The 15,000-nt window shown below is 42.0% G+C and overlaps 1 protein-coding gene across 1 annotated transcript in view; it reads right to left on the minus strand.

Annotated features, from left to right (window-relative positions):
* Positions 1 to 15,000, minus strand: part of BCAT1 (branched chain amino acid transaminase 1) — a 118,174-nt gene that overhangs the window by 91,344 nt on the left and 11,830 nt on the right. The gene's annotated exons all lie outside the window — the stretch shown is intronic.

Raw genomic sequence — 15,000 nt, forward strand, 5'->3', positions numbered from 1 at the left:
AGAAAAAGAAGAAAACAGATAGCTAAGTAAACTCAATTGTGTTAGCCATTAAAGAATCAAAGATTTTAAAGAGGCTGTTTGTTAAAGCTCCCTGTCATAGATATATTGAATCTTGTAAACCTTTATCTGTTTACAAGATATTTTGCCTATGTCTCCTAACTTCCACAGATTTCTGTATAGAAATGTCCCTTGGAACTTTTTCTGAATCTCAATAAATCAAAAGTTCCAAGTTCATTATAGGATTTTGTTTCAACCTCTAGCTCCCTTATCTAGGAGATCTGTAACCTTGGGCAAATCACCTAATATCTCTAAACCTCACATTAATTTCCTTTTTTTTAAATTTATTTTTAACTGGAGGAAAATTGCTTTACAATATTGTGTTGGTTTCTGCTGTTCAACCACACAAATCAGTCATAATTATAGGTAGATCCCCTCCCTCTTCTTCCTCTCCCCCTTTCCCCCAACCCACCCCCCTACTGCTACTGCTAAGTCACTTCAGTCATATCTGACTCTGTGCGACCCCATAGACGGCAGCCCACCAGGCTCTCCCGTCCCTGGGATTCTCCAGGCAAGAACATCCCTCTAGATCATCACAGAGCGCCAGGCTGGGCTCCCTGTAATACACAGCAACTTCTTACCAGCTATCTATTTTACACACGACAGTAAAACACACACTTCGATGCTACTTTCTCCATATGTCTCACTCTCTCCCTTCCCTCACTGTGTCCAGAAGTCTGTTCTCTACATCTGGGTCCCCATTTTTTTCCCTGCAAATAGGTTCCTCAGTACCATTTTTCTAGATTCCATATATATGCATTAATATATGATATTTGTTTTTCTCTTCCTGACTTACTTCACTCTGTATAACAGGCTCTAGTAAACCTCACATTAATTTCGGAATCTCAGCTACTTTCCCTACAGAGGTAAAAAGGAAATATGTAAGTTAGAGCATTTTGCAAACTTATGAACAGAATATATTATACCTGTTTTTTTTCTAACATAAAGTTATCAAGTTTATAGAGAGACCCTATAACGCAGTCAGAAGGCAAGTAAGACTCTGGAGTAACTTTGCCAGCCAGATTCAGTGGCTCTGCAAGCGCGGTCTAGTTGCTTAACCTTTCTGTGTCTCAGTTTTTCCACTTGTGAAATGCTAATAAATAGAGTTTTCATGAGGACTAAATGAGGTAATTCACGTAAGGCCTGTGTTGGCATACAGTAAGCCCTCACTGTTGGTTATAATTATTATGGTGACAACTCATATTGAATCTTCGTATTTGAGAAAATTTGGCCTCTGTGAAACTGGAATTATTTCTAATTTTAGAGAGATGAAAGGAACCACAGGACTTTCACCTTGCTACAAATAGACCGTGTGGTCTTCACTCAGTCCTGCTGTTTGGCAGAGAAGTGGTAGTTTCACCTCAAATGCCCCTTAAATCCTCTTGGCAAACTGACCACCCTAAGTGGGCAGCACTTCCACCATCGTCCTAAGAGGTCTACCGGCTTTTTAGCCTTCCCTCAGATTATTGGAGCAACACAGAGAAGACCAGTTTTCCATTAATGCTTTAATGCTTGGATTCGGTGCAATTCTCGAGTAAACTAAAAGTTGCTTCAAAAAGCCTGGTTAATTTTTTTCTCTGCTTTTAAAAATTGGTATGGAAGCTCTTTTGCTCTAATGATGACAGTATACATTTTTCCCACTAAACTAAGTCCAATATATGACAGTCTCAATTTACAAAACAGATACAGGCTTTCTACAATGCACAATTTTACCACAGATGGCTTTTAAGTAGCAATTTACTGTGTGCATTTGAGTATGATTAGTTTACAAAATGTAAGTAGATGTTATAAGTTTACAATAATGCACCCATCTACTGTATAAAAATAGGCTCAACAGGAAAGAATTGCACTTCTCATGCCACTCTACCTTCTGCCATAGAAAAAGATGGTTTTAAAGTGTGAGCACATGTATTTTATACTTATATATTTTTAAAATTGAGGTATAATTGACAGATAACATATTAGCTTCAAGTGTACAACATAATGATTCTATATTTGCATGTAGTGTGAAATGATCATCCAGTCCTCTTAACATCTGTCACCATACATAGTTACAGAATTTTTTTTCTTGTGATGAGAACTTTCAAGATCTGCTCTCCTAGCAACTTTCAAGATCTGCTCTCCTAGCAACTTTCAACTATGCAGCACAGTATTGCTGACCACAGCCATCACGCTGTACGTTATATCCACAGTTAGTTTTATAACTGGACGATTGTACCTTTTGACTCCCTTCACTCATTTTGCCCAGCCGCCAACCCATCTCTGGCAACTACCAATCTGTTCTCTGTATCTATGAGCTTGGTTTTGTTTCTTTCTTTCTTTGTTTTTAGATTCTATATATGTGAGTGAGGTTATACAGTATATGTCTTTCATTGTCTGACTCAATTTTACATTGCATAATGCCTTCAAGTTCCATCTATGTTGTTGCAAATGGAAAGTTTTTTTTTTCTTTTGGCTGAATAATATTCCATTGCATATGTATCTGTACATACTACAATTTCTTTATTCACTCTGCTGATGGACACTTGGGTTGCTTCCATGTCTTGGCTATTATAAAGAGTGCTGCAGTGAACATCAGTTCAGTTCAGTTCAGTTCAGTCACTCAGTCATGTCCAATTCTTTGTGACCCCATGAACTGCAGCACGCCAGGCCTCCCTGTCCATCACCAACTCTCGGAGTCTACCCAAACCCATGTCCATCGAGTCGGTGATGCCATCCAGCCATCTCATCTTCTGTCGTCCCCTTCTCCTCCTGCCCCCAATCCTTCCCAGCATTAAGGTCTTTTCCAATGAGTCAACTCTTTTCATGAGGTGGTCAAAGTATTGGAGTTTCAACTTCCAACATCAGTCCTTCCAAGGAACACCCAGGACTGATCTCCTTTAGGTTGGAGTGGTTGGATCTTCTCGCAGTCCAAGGAACTCTCAAGAGTCTTCTTCAACACCACAGTTCAAATGCATCAATTCTTCAGCACTCAACTTTCGTCACCGTCCAACTCTCACATCCATACAGGACCCCTGGAAAAACCACAGCCTTGACTAGACAGACCTTTGTTGGCAAAGTAATGTCTCTGCTTTTAAATATGCTATCTAGGTTGGTCATTAGGGGTACATAAATCTTTTCGAGTTAGTGTTTTCATTTTTTTCAGATAAATATCCAGAAGTACAATTGCTGGATCATATTGTAGTTCTATTTTTTAATTTTTAAGGAGCCTCCATAATCTTTTCCCTAGTCTTTGCACTGATTTGCATTCCAATCATCGGTTCATGAGGGTTCCCTTTCATGAGTGTTCCCTTTCTCCAGATTCTCACCCACACTTGTTAATTGATGTCTTTTTGATAATAGCCCTTCTGAAACGTGTGAGGTGATACTGTTACATGGGATACCATTCTCCCAACCATGTACAGAGTGGGTTGAAACAGGAGGAACTGAAAGAGGGGAGACCTTTGGGGAGTGTATTCCACCATCTGGGGCCTAACCCAGAAAAACGTACAATGAATAGTAGAAATTCTGGAGTCTGCAGAACGAGAACTTACTGGATGGCAGACCAGGGAGAAAGAAAAACAGTTTCCACTCTAAAGTCCATCATGTTTTATTTCCCCATCATGTTTTATTTATTTCTTTATTTATTTTTTGAAATGTGTTTTCTGCATGACATAATTTTTTTTTCCCTAGCTGCTCCATGCAGCTTGAAGGATCTTAGTTCCCTGACCAGGACTGAACCCACATCTTTGGCAGTGAAAGCTTGGAGTCCTAACCACTGGACCATTAGGAATTCCCCTACCATGTTTTAAATACAAAGCATTAATGAACAGTTCTTAAGGATGGATGTTCAATATGAGACTGTTCTCAATCTGGAGTTAAAGAACCAAGAGCCAATACTGTTCTGGAATCCTGCCTTTAATGAGTGTGATTTGTGTTTTCCCCGAAAATCAGCTTTCATGCAATGTGGTGGGTGCTTGTGGTGTTGAGGCACGTCACATGCCAGCTGGGATGCATTCTCCGTGGTTTGCTCTCTAGATTGTAAGAGATATAACACACCTTGGAGGTCTCCAGATTATTTAATGAGACATTCAGCAGCATTTCCTTCACTTCTAGGCAACCAAAGCACAAACTCCGTAACAGCTGTAGTTGTAGAGGGAGTGAAGACTTGATGATGTATCCTTAGTACATTGTTTTCATAGTTTCCATTAGTCACAACTTAGTCAACTGTAAGCGGCTTCGCAGGTGGCTCAGTGGTGAAAGAATCTGCCTGCAATGCAGGAGACATGGGGACACAGATTCGATCTCTGGGTCTGGAAGATCTCCTGGAGGAGGAAATGGCAACTCCAGTATTTCTGCCTGGAAAATCCCATGCACAGAGCAGCCTGGTGGGGAACAGTTCATGAGGTCGCAAAGAGTCAGACATGACTGAGTGACTGAGCGCACACGCACAATAGACTGTAAAGTTCTCTAAATCCATTCCACGCCCCTTCCTCACTTCTGTAATTTTCTATTGTTAGAATACACAATGCATGCTCACACTACAGATTGCCAGGGGCACATCAAAAGAAAGCATGAGAAAAAAAGAAAAAATAGGAAAGAAAAATTGTCTTAGTTCATTTGGGCTGCTGTAACAAAGCAACAAAACACAGCCTTAAGGTCTTTAAGCCTTAAGGGCAGTTAATAAACAACAAGCATTTATTTCTCACAGTTCTGGAAGCAGGAAGTCCAGGGTCATGGTACCACCATGGCCGGTGAGGGCCTTCTTTGGGGATGCAGACTTTTTGTCCTGTCCCATGTAGCAGAAGGGGCAAGGGATCTGTCTGTCTCTTTTCCAAAGGACTAATTCCAAGTGTGAGAGTTCCATCCCCTTCCAAATGACACACTTCCTAATACTATCACCTTTAGGAGTTAGGATTCAACATGTGAATGCTTGGAGGGTGGGGGAGCGGGGAGGCGGGGAGACACATTCAGATCATAAAAAACCCTCAAATTATTTCATATTTGTTAGGTGATGAAACACACCCACACACGTACATACATTTTAGTGAAAGAAGCAGGTGTCCCTATAAGCTGGCATGTGAACCTGTTGTTCTCATCAAATGAGTCATCAAAGATTTGAGAGTTAATTTACATGAGTGGATGTGTCAGTGTTACTTTGACAAAAAACATGAACACACACAAAACACAAGATGTTCCTTACATAAACAATGAACATACTGCATAGTAACAACCACCCTCTATCAGATACATCCTACATCGGGCCCTTAATTCCACTCACGTTTCATACAACACTGTCAGGTAGATATTATTGTTATTATAAACTCCATTTTACAGATGAGAAAATTGGAAACTGTGCAATGATTAGCTAGGATGATGTGCAGGACTCAGTGCTCACAGCTGTGATTTATTACAGGATGACAAAGGACCAAAGGCAGATCAGCAAAGGGAGAAGGCACAGGGGACAAAGCCCAGAGAAAACCAGGTACAAGCTTCCAAGAGTCCTCTCCCAGCAGTCACACAAGATGCACTTCATTCCACCAGCAACACATTGCAACAACCCGTGTGAAATGTATCCACCAGGGAAGCTCATCAGAGACACAGTGACAGAGGTTTTTATTGGGGGCTGGCCATATAGGCACCCTCTACCAGCGTAACAAATTTCAGACTCTTAGAAAGAAATAGATGTTTGGCAGAAAACACATTGCTTGTACTATTTGTGCCCAAAATAGTTTGGGCACAGTGACCCACTCTTATCTGGGAATTGTGATAAGTCTCTGAAAATTCAAGTTCCCAGACATCAGACAAGGGCCATCCTTGCCAGCAGATTTTTCCAAGATGAGCCATCTCAGGCTTACTTTGTTAATGCTTTTTGACTTGACCAATTGTAGAGAGGCTGTCACTGAGGACAAAGGGCATGAAGCATCCAAGTAAAGTTCTCATGTTCACTTTAGAGATAACCAAACTGCATTTCAGGAAGGTTGACTGCCTTGATCAAAGTCACATCTATAAAGAGGCAGTGCTGGTACTACAACCCAGGTCTTCAGACCACACAGAGCACCTGACTGATTGTTATTGTCATTTAGTCAATAAGTTGTGTCCGACTCTTTGTGACCCCATGGACTGGAGCACGCCAGGCATCCCTCTCCTTTACTATCTCCTGGCGTTTGTTCAAACTCACGTCCACTGAGTCAGTGATGCTATCCAACCATCTCATCCTCTGTCACTCCCTTTTCCCCATGCCCTCAGTCTTTCCCAGCATCAGTCTTTTCCAGTGAGTTGGCTCTTCGCATCAGGTGGCCAAAGCATCGGAGTTTCAACTTTAGCATCAGTTCTTCCAGTAAATATTTAAGGTTGATTTCCTTTAGGATTGACTGTTTTGATCTCCTTGCTGCCCAACGGACTCTAAAGAGTCTTCTCCAGCACCACAGTTCAAAAGTATCAATTCTTCATCGTTCAGCCTTCTTTGTGGTCCAACTCTCACATCCATACATGACTACTGAAAACCTGACTGATACGAAAGTAGAAATAGTCTGTGTAGCCCATGCCTATCTCTGCAATTACCCAATCAATTTGTTTAATTTTTACTCATTCACTATTAGATTTTATTATAAGACAAACACAAAAGTATGAGTTGATTTTGCACAGGTGGCTTTTTGGTCTACATGTTGGCATGATTCTTTTCAATCAGGTATATTGTAACTTACTGTCTCATTTCCTTCCTTTCCTAGACTGGGGAAATTGCTCTAATCTATTATAAAATACTCAGTTCAGTTCAGTTGCTCAGTCGTGTCCGACTCTTTGCTACCCCATGGACTGCAGCACGCCAGGCCTCCCTGTCCATCACCAACGTGTGGAGTTTACTCAAACTCATGTCAGTGATGCCATCCAACCATCTCATCCTCTGTCGTCCCCTTCTCCTCTCACCTTCAATCCCGCCTAAAAAATATTGCAATTCTTAATAACTTAAAATAACAATGAGAGAGGAGGGAGAGAAAAGGAAAGCTCCTTCCGAAGAGAATGCTAGCTAACCCATGCTGAGAGTGATATAATTAGATCATTCAAGGGATGCTAAAGTCATCAGATAAAAGTGACTGGAGAATGAGATATTCACAGTCTCAAAGAATCAAGTCACAGCTTAAATTTGAATTAAAAAGCAAGAGGCAATTCCCTGATGGTCCAGTGGTTTAGCACTCAGTGCTTTCACTGTCGTGGCCTGGGTTCAATCCCTGGTTGGGTAACTAAGACCCTGCAAGCTGTGTGGCACAGCCAAAAAAGAAAAAAAGGTAATCAAAATTAAAACAAATGGAAAAAGGCTCAGCTCTTTGGTGATGAGGAAATGAGCAAAACTCCAGTTATGGGGGATAGAGGGCTAAGAGGAGAATTCAAGGTGATTTATATAGAGAAGCTTTATGTAACAGTACTGGGAACACTGAGTATGTTATTATTAATATTTATCCTGAAAATATTTGCTTGAGATTCCAATTAAATACGGTGGAACATACGGCCATTTTTGCACAGTCCTTCCAGAAATTCACTGAGACAACAGTACTTTTTTTTTTTTTGGCCACGCCACGTGGCATGTAGAATCTTAGTTCCTCAACCAGGGATTGAACCTCGCCCTCTGCAGTGGAAGCATGGAGTCTTAACCACTGGACCACAGGGGGAGTTCCTCAAAGGTGTTTTTTAAAGTGCAATCCACAGAGAAAACAGAATGGGAGACAAAGCAATAGTACTGAGTGATGTAAACCCATTCTGGACGGCAGAAAGCCAAGAGTGGAGAAATTACCAATTCCGCAACTTAGGAAGAACGAAAACCACAGTGCCCAAAGGAGACACTAATGAAAACCTGATTGCCCTCATAGAAGCTCAGAAAGACTCAGAACAAAGGCACCAGAGACTTTTAAAGGTGAGGCTGAAGTAGGGAGTTTTGATAAACATCTGCATAACCATTACTGAACGGCATTAACCCGAGAAGAGTACAATCAGCAAGCAGATCATTTTTCTCTCACCACCACCCCCAATCTCACTTAAACCTAGCCCCCCATCTGGAGATGACCAGGCTGATCCTATTGTGTTCCAGTCATATGCAAGTATGAGTTCAAGCTTGTTTTCAAGTATTTCAAAGACCCAGTAAGAACTGAAATGAAACTTTCAGGTCACATTGACAGCTGCTTCTCTCTGAGCAGGCCCCACCTCAACCTCAGGAGCTGGAATGCAGCCTTTCAGTTTTTTGTTATTGTTTTTTTTTTATCACTTTCCTTGTTCTGTCTTCTCCCCACTCCCCTGCAGCTGTTTCTACATCCCCCAGGGTCATGTGTACCAGGAACAAGAGGAAACAGGAACAGACTTGCTAGGACTGTTACAATTGCCTCCCACCCCCATCCCCCAGGGCAAATGGTCAAATGCTGGCTCTTTATAGCGTCACAGTGCATTTATGGATGCTTCTCACACCTGTCTTCTCGGGCCCCATCCCCAAAGGAGACTTCTGCTCTGCACTTCCTCACTGCAACAGTGCATGTTCTGCCTCACCTCCGAAAGGACCCCCGCAGCTCTGACTCCGACATTACACCCTCTAAGCAGGTGGTATAAGGCAGGTCCCAGGTGATTCTAACATGGCTCTTTTCCTAAGAGAAAAGAGCCACATAGCCCGTGGCATCTTTGCCTCAGGAAACACTGGAATTATAAACTGCATCCTTTGAAGACCCCTCTCTTGACTCTCCCAGCACAGGCAGCACCAGTCAGCCAAGATTATCCCAAGGGAGAGTCACACTCTGGCTCTGGTATATAAGAGCTCATCCATATAAGATTCATAAACTCTTACCTCTGGGTCTCCACGCCCATCCAGCACAGCCAGGTAACTACTTCCTAATTCTAGTAGGAAATGAGAGATTTATTCCCTGGAGAAGTGGGACATAAGAGATTCAGGCTTGAAGGAATCTAAACACTTTTCTGGGAAAATATGTGAAAATTCACACACTAAATGATGGAACCTTTAGTTCCCTGTGAATGTAGTGTTAGTCACTCAGTCATGTCTGACTCTTTGCGACCCCATGGACTGTAGCACACCAGCCTCCTCTGTGGAATTCTCCATGCAAGAATACTGGAGTGAGCTGCCATTCCCTTCTCCAGGGGATCTTCCTGATCCAAAGATCGAACCCGAGTCTCCTGCATCGCAGGCAGATTCTTTACTGTCTGAGCCATCAAGGAAGCCCAACATAGGCACTAAGTCCTATGCAAATTGGATAATTCTTCCTGCAAAAAACTACATAAGACTCTGAAAACAGAGCTAGAATTAAGACTAGCTGGGAGTCCTCCAATGAAATAGCCTAGTCACTCCCGCATGGCCATAAAACTTTGAAATGGACCAGAGAAGGGACTAAGCATGTACACAGAGATTCCTAGAGGTTTCTCACTGCCCTAAGTATTAACCATAAATGAGGTGCCGCTAGCCAACAGATGTTTGAGGAAAGCCTCCTACATAGAAGGCAACCTGCGTGGCCGCTGCCCTAAAATGCAGAAATAAGAGGTGTAGGGGAGGGCTAATACAGAGGGTAGAAGAAAAATGGCTTAATTATAATTGATTTCCTCAGAAATAAAGAAAAGATGTTTCATCCATGAAATAACATGACATTATTTAAATAATTAGAGAATTTTTAAAGATCTTAGAAATATGAAGACTAAAATTTTAAAATTCAAGGAAAAGGTTGGAATATAACATTGACAAAATATCCCCCTCCTAAAACTGCACATTCGGGGAGAAATTTTTTAATTAGAAAATCAGTCCAGATGGTCTAACAATAAATTGATAGGAATTTAAGGAAAATAAAACAGAGGAAGAGGAGAAGAAATTATCAAAAGATAAATGACCAGAAAATATCCTAGGATGAATAAGGACTCATGTTATCATAAAGTTAATGAGATCCTTAATGGTTCTGGAAAGAACAAAAATAGGTTGTACATAAAAGGGATCTGAAATAAGAGTGCTCCTTGACTTCTCCTTGGTGCCACAGGAAACTAGAACATAATATTGTAATTCCCTTAAAATTTGGATGCAAAAGTCATTTTTAACTCAGAAAACTGTTCTCAACCAACCATCAATCTAGCGCAATAGTAGAACAAAAGCATTTTCGGGCATGCAAGGAATCAAAACATTATCTCTCATATACTGTTCAGTTGGCCACTACTGAAGGGTATGTTCCACACAAATGAGGAAGTAAACTAAGAAAGAGGAAGCCACAAGATTCAGAAATCTTGGGACCCAACACAGAGGATACAGGATGCCAAGTAGAAGTCTTCGAAAGAGTTTCACAAGTGGCCTGGAGAGAAACCAGCACAGACTGAAACAAGAACAAAAGGAGGGGCAGAAAAAAGAGTCCAGGGGGAAAAAAAAGGATATTTTTGATCTATGCAAAATTATAGAGGCTTTTGGAGAGTTGAGAATAATTCATAATAAATACATAGTAAAGGAAGCAAATGGAAGATACTAAGGCAATGATTAACTATAGGAAAAACAAAAAGTTGTGTAAGAAAAGCAAAATGTAACCATAATAAACTACTTGACCCACAGTGACGTTTTAAAAATGGAATTCCATCTTCTGCTCAAATGATCCACTACACCTTGAATAAAATCCACACTCTTTATCATGGCTTAAAGGAGTATTCACAATGTTTCCCCTTGCTCACTAAACTCCAGGAAATTTAGTAAGCTAACTCTGCTGCTCACCATGTATGGGACGCCACCTCCATGTCCCATGGTTTGTCATGGTACTCAGGTCTTAGTGAGGCTTTCCCTAACTAGCCGGTACAAGTTAGTACTGGCTTCCCCTCAGTTCTGTCACCATAACATCACTTCATTTTATTTTCTTCCTACTGCATCACTAATTGAAATATTTTATTTGTTAGCATTTGAGAGGAGAAGGCAATGGCACCCCACTCTAGTCCTCTTGCCCGGAAAATCCCATGGACGGAGGAGCCTGGTAGGCTGCAGTCCCTGGGATTGCGAAGAGTCGGACACGACTGAACGATTTCACTTTCCCTTTTGACTTTCATGCACTGGAGAAGGAAATAGCAACCCACTCCAGTGTTCTTGGCTGGAGAATCCCAGGGACGGCGGAGCCTGGTGGGCTGCGGTCTATGGGGTTGCACAGAGTCGGACACGACTGAAACGACTTAGCAGCAGCAGCAGCAGAGAGGAAATTAGAATAACCTTAGTTGCCCTCCTCCAGGGCATCTTCCCAACCCAGGGATTGAACCCAAGTCTCCTGCACTGCAGGTGGTTCTTTACCATCTGAGCCACCAGGGAAACCATGGATAGAAGGGCTTTACATTTGTTATTTCATTCAATCCTCACAGCATCCTTGTGGGGTACATACTATTATTTTCTTTATAGACAAGAAAACAGAGGCACAGTTAAATAACTTGTTGGAGATCACTTGAGAGCAAAGCTGAGAATCACACACCAACATGTGGCCCCAGACTATCTTCATTACCATCATGTTACTTGGCCTTTCCATACAAGTGCCAAGAAGTGTGTCGACACTCCCTACCCTTCCTCCTCAAAGCTTCAAGACCTTGAGAAGTGCCCAGTGCTTACACACAAAGGACTCTTCACATGTTTGTTCAAGAAATGCATTACAAGAAAAAAAAAGAAATGCATTACAGGACTTCCCTGGTAGTCCAGTGGTTAAGAATCCATCTGCTATTGCAGGATTAGATCCTCAGTCTGGGAAGATACTTACATGCTGTGCGGCTACAAAGCCATCAGCCACAACTACTAGAAGCCCACATGCCGTAGAACCCATGCTCTGCACAAGAGAAGCCACCATGATGAAAAGCCCACACACCACAACTAGAGAATAGCCCCTGCTCTCTGCAATCAGAGAAAGCCCGCTGGCAGCAATGAAAAGCCCAGTGCAACCGAAAATAAATAAATAAATATTAAAAAGATAGAAAAGAAAAACTTTATTAAAAAAAGAGAGAGAAATGCATTACAGTAATCTGAAGTCATCACCCTGAGGAAAATGAAAAGAAGGAGGTGGATGTTTTGCCTTCTTTGCTATTAGTTGTATCACTGACCACATCTCAGCTTTGTTTTCCTTTCAGCACCAATGGTTTCTGGTTCTTCTAGGTTTAGGACCTCCTGCTCAAGTGATTTCTGTCTTCCTGACAGGCTTTGGGTCATTTGGTGGCTCCATTACTTTATTATTATCTCTCCTTTCTCTCTAATCCTGTTAGCTCAGTTCAGTTACTCAGTCATGTCCAACTCTTTGCAACCCGTGGACTGAAGCACACCAGGCCTCCCTGTCCATCACCAACTCCTGGAGCTTGCCCAAACTCATGTCCATCTAGTCGGTGATGCCATCCAACCATCTTATCCTCTGTCATCCCCTTCTCCTCCTGCTTTCAATCCTTCCCAGCATCAGGGTCTTTTCCAATGAGTCAGTTCTTCACATCAGGTAGCCAAAGTATTGGAGCTTCAGCATCAGCCCTTCCAATGAATATTCAGGACTGATTTCCTTTAGGATTAACTGGTTTGATCTGCTTGCAGTGCAAGAGACTCTAAAGAGTCCTCTCTAACACCACAGTTCAAAAGCATCAGTTCTTCAGTGCTCAGCTTTCTTTATGGTCCAACTCTCACATCCATACATGACTACTGGAAAAACCAAAGCTTTGACTAGATAGATCTTTGTTGGCAAAGTAATGTCTCTGCTTTTTAATATGCTGTCTAGGTAAGTCATAGCTTTTCTTCCAAGGAGCAAGTGTTTTTTAATTTCATGGCTTTCAGTCACCATCTGCAGTGATTTTGGAGCCCAAGAAAATAAAGCCTGTCACTGTTTCCATTGTTTTGTCTAATCTTGTTAAGACAGTATTAACTTGTCTGCTGTACAAGGACTGAGGACAAGGTGGCCTCATCCTCTGGTATGAGCCCAGGGTGAAATGGGCATGATGGTGACTGTGTCTCAGGCCAAGTGAATCCAGTGAGTTCCCTAAATGGCATCCAGAAGACTCACTGGTAAAGTGGAGGGGGAAGAACAAGAAGCTAGAAGACCACTCTTCACTGGACCTTTAATCCAAGGAGAAATCCAGAGTGCATACAAGCAAAAAATGATGATTTGGTCCCAATCGACACTAAGACAGAATATTCCAGAGCGGGTTTACAGAGAGGCCAGACAGTTCAGGTGGCCAGGAAAGGGAGCACTGTAACAGTATAGGCCCAAATGGACCCTAAACAAAGTCCCAATAAAATCAACTCATCCCCCTGTCTTTTTTTACACCTCACACCACCACCACTCCCACTAATCCAAGCATCATCATCTCTTCGTTGCATGTCACTGTAATCTCCTAACAGCCTCAGCTGTCTCACCAAAGCAGGCTTTCCTAATGGTGAATCTCCTCGTGTGAACATCTTACTTTATAATCTGGAGAATCTGATAACATTCTAAACCATCAAAACCTGCCTCCTTGGGGCTTAACAGTTTCCCCTTCAACTTGTCTCTTTCCTCTTGCATTTTCAGAAAGAAGAAACCTTCAGCCGTTGCTTGGAAATCTCAACTGAATCTCAGTTAACCACTTCCAAGTTCTGTTTTCCATATAGCTATAACCCACAAGTCCACTAAGCTTTCTTCTACTATATAATAAGGATTTCCTCTGGTTTCCTTGAATATTTTCCCCAATACTCTCAGAGCCCTTATCAGTAGTGCTTTTAACATCCATATTTCCAACAACAATCGGTTCAAGACATCAAGGCTTTTCTTTTTGTGATCCTCAGATTTCTTCCATCATCTGTCCAGTGCCCAATTCAAAGCCACTTCCTTATTTTCAGGTATTTGTTACAGTCAGTACCAAAATTCATATTCATTTTCTGTTGTTGCTGTAACAAATTACCATAAATTTTGTGGCTTAAAAATAACAGAACTTTATTATCATAGAATTCTGGAGGTCAGAGTTCCAAGTTAAGTGAAGTGAAATGAAGTGAAAATCGCTCAGTTATATCTGACTCTTTGCAACCCCATGGACGGTAGAGTCCATGGAATTCTCAAGGCCAGAATACTGGAGTGGGTAGCCTTTCCCTTCTCCAGAATTTAGATACTAGTCAAATTCTCCAGGGGATATTCCCAACCCAGATATCAAACTCAGGTCTCCTGCATTGCAGGCAGATTCTTTACTATTCGAGCCACCAGGGAAGCCCAAGAGTACTGGAGTGGGTAACTTATCCCTTCTCCAGCACATCTTCCTGACCCAGGAATCGAACTGGGGTCCCTGCATCGCAGGCAGATTCTTTACCAGCTGAGCTACCAGGGAAGCCCCTCCAAGTTAAGGTATAGAATTTGTTTCCTTGCTTTGCCACCTTCTAGAAGCCACCTGTATTCCTTGGCTCAAGGCCCCTTTTCCATCTTCAGAGCAAGCAGTATAGCATCTTCACATCTCACTCTTTCTGTCTCCCTCTCTTGCTCCCTCTTTCCCCCTAACCTCTGCTTCCATTGTCACATCTCTTTCTGTGAGCCTCCTGCCTTCTTCTTGTAAAGACCTTTGCAATTAAATTGATCCAAGCCAGAAAATCAAAGATAAGCTCTCCATCTCAAGATCTGTAACTTAGTCACAAAATTTCCTTTATCATAAAAGTTTCAGGGGATTAAGCCACAGGCATCACAGAGAGTTCATTACTCAGCCTACCACACTTACCAACCACCTATCCTAGGCCAAGTATTGGATTACATGTGTTTGCACAGTGGCAAAGAACTGGATATGCTCTCTGTCCTGAAGAAATATACGATCTAGTGGGAAAGTACATCAGAGATCAATCCCCAAACCAGAACAGATTATCACACTCACGAGTGCGTGTGTGCATGCTCACTTGCTTCAGTCGTGTCCAACTCTTTGAGATCCTATGGACTGTAGCAAGCCAGGCTACTCTGTTCATGGGATTCTCCAGGTGAGAATACTGGAGTGGGTTGCCTGCCC

The sequence above is a fragment of the Bos mutus genome, chromosome 5, assembly GCF_027580195.1.
Source record: "Bos mutus isolate GX-2022 chromosome 5, NWIPB_WYAK_1.1, whole genome shotgun sequence".
Classification (NCBI taxonomy): Eukaryota; Metazoa; Chordata; class Mammalia; order Artiodactyla; family Bovidae; genus Bos; species Bos mutus.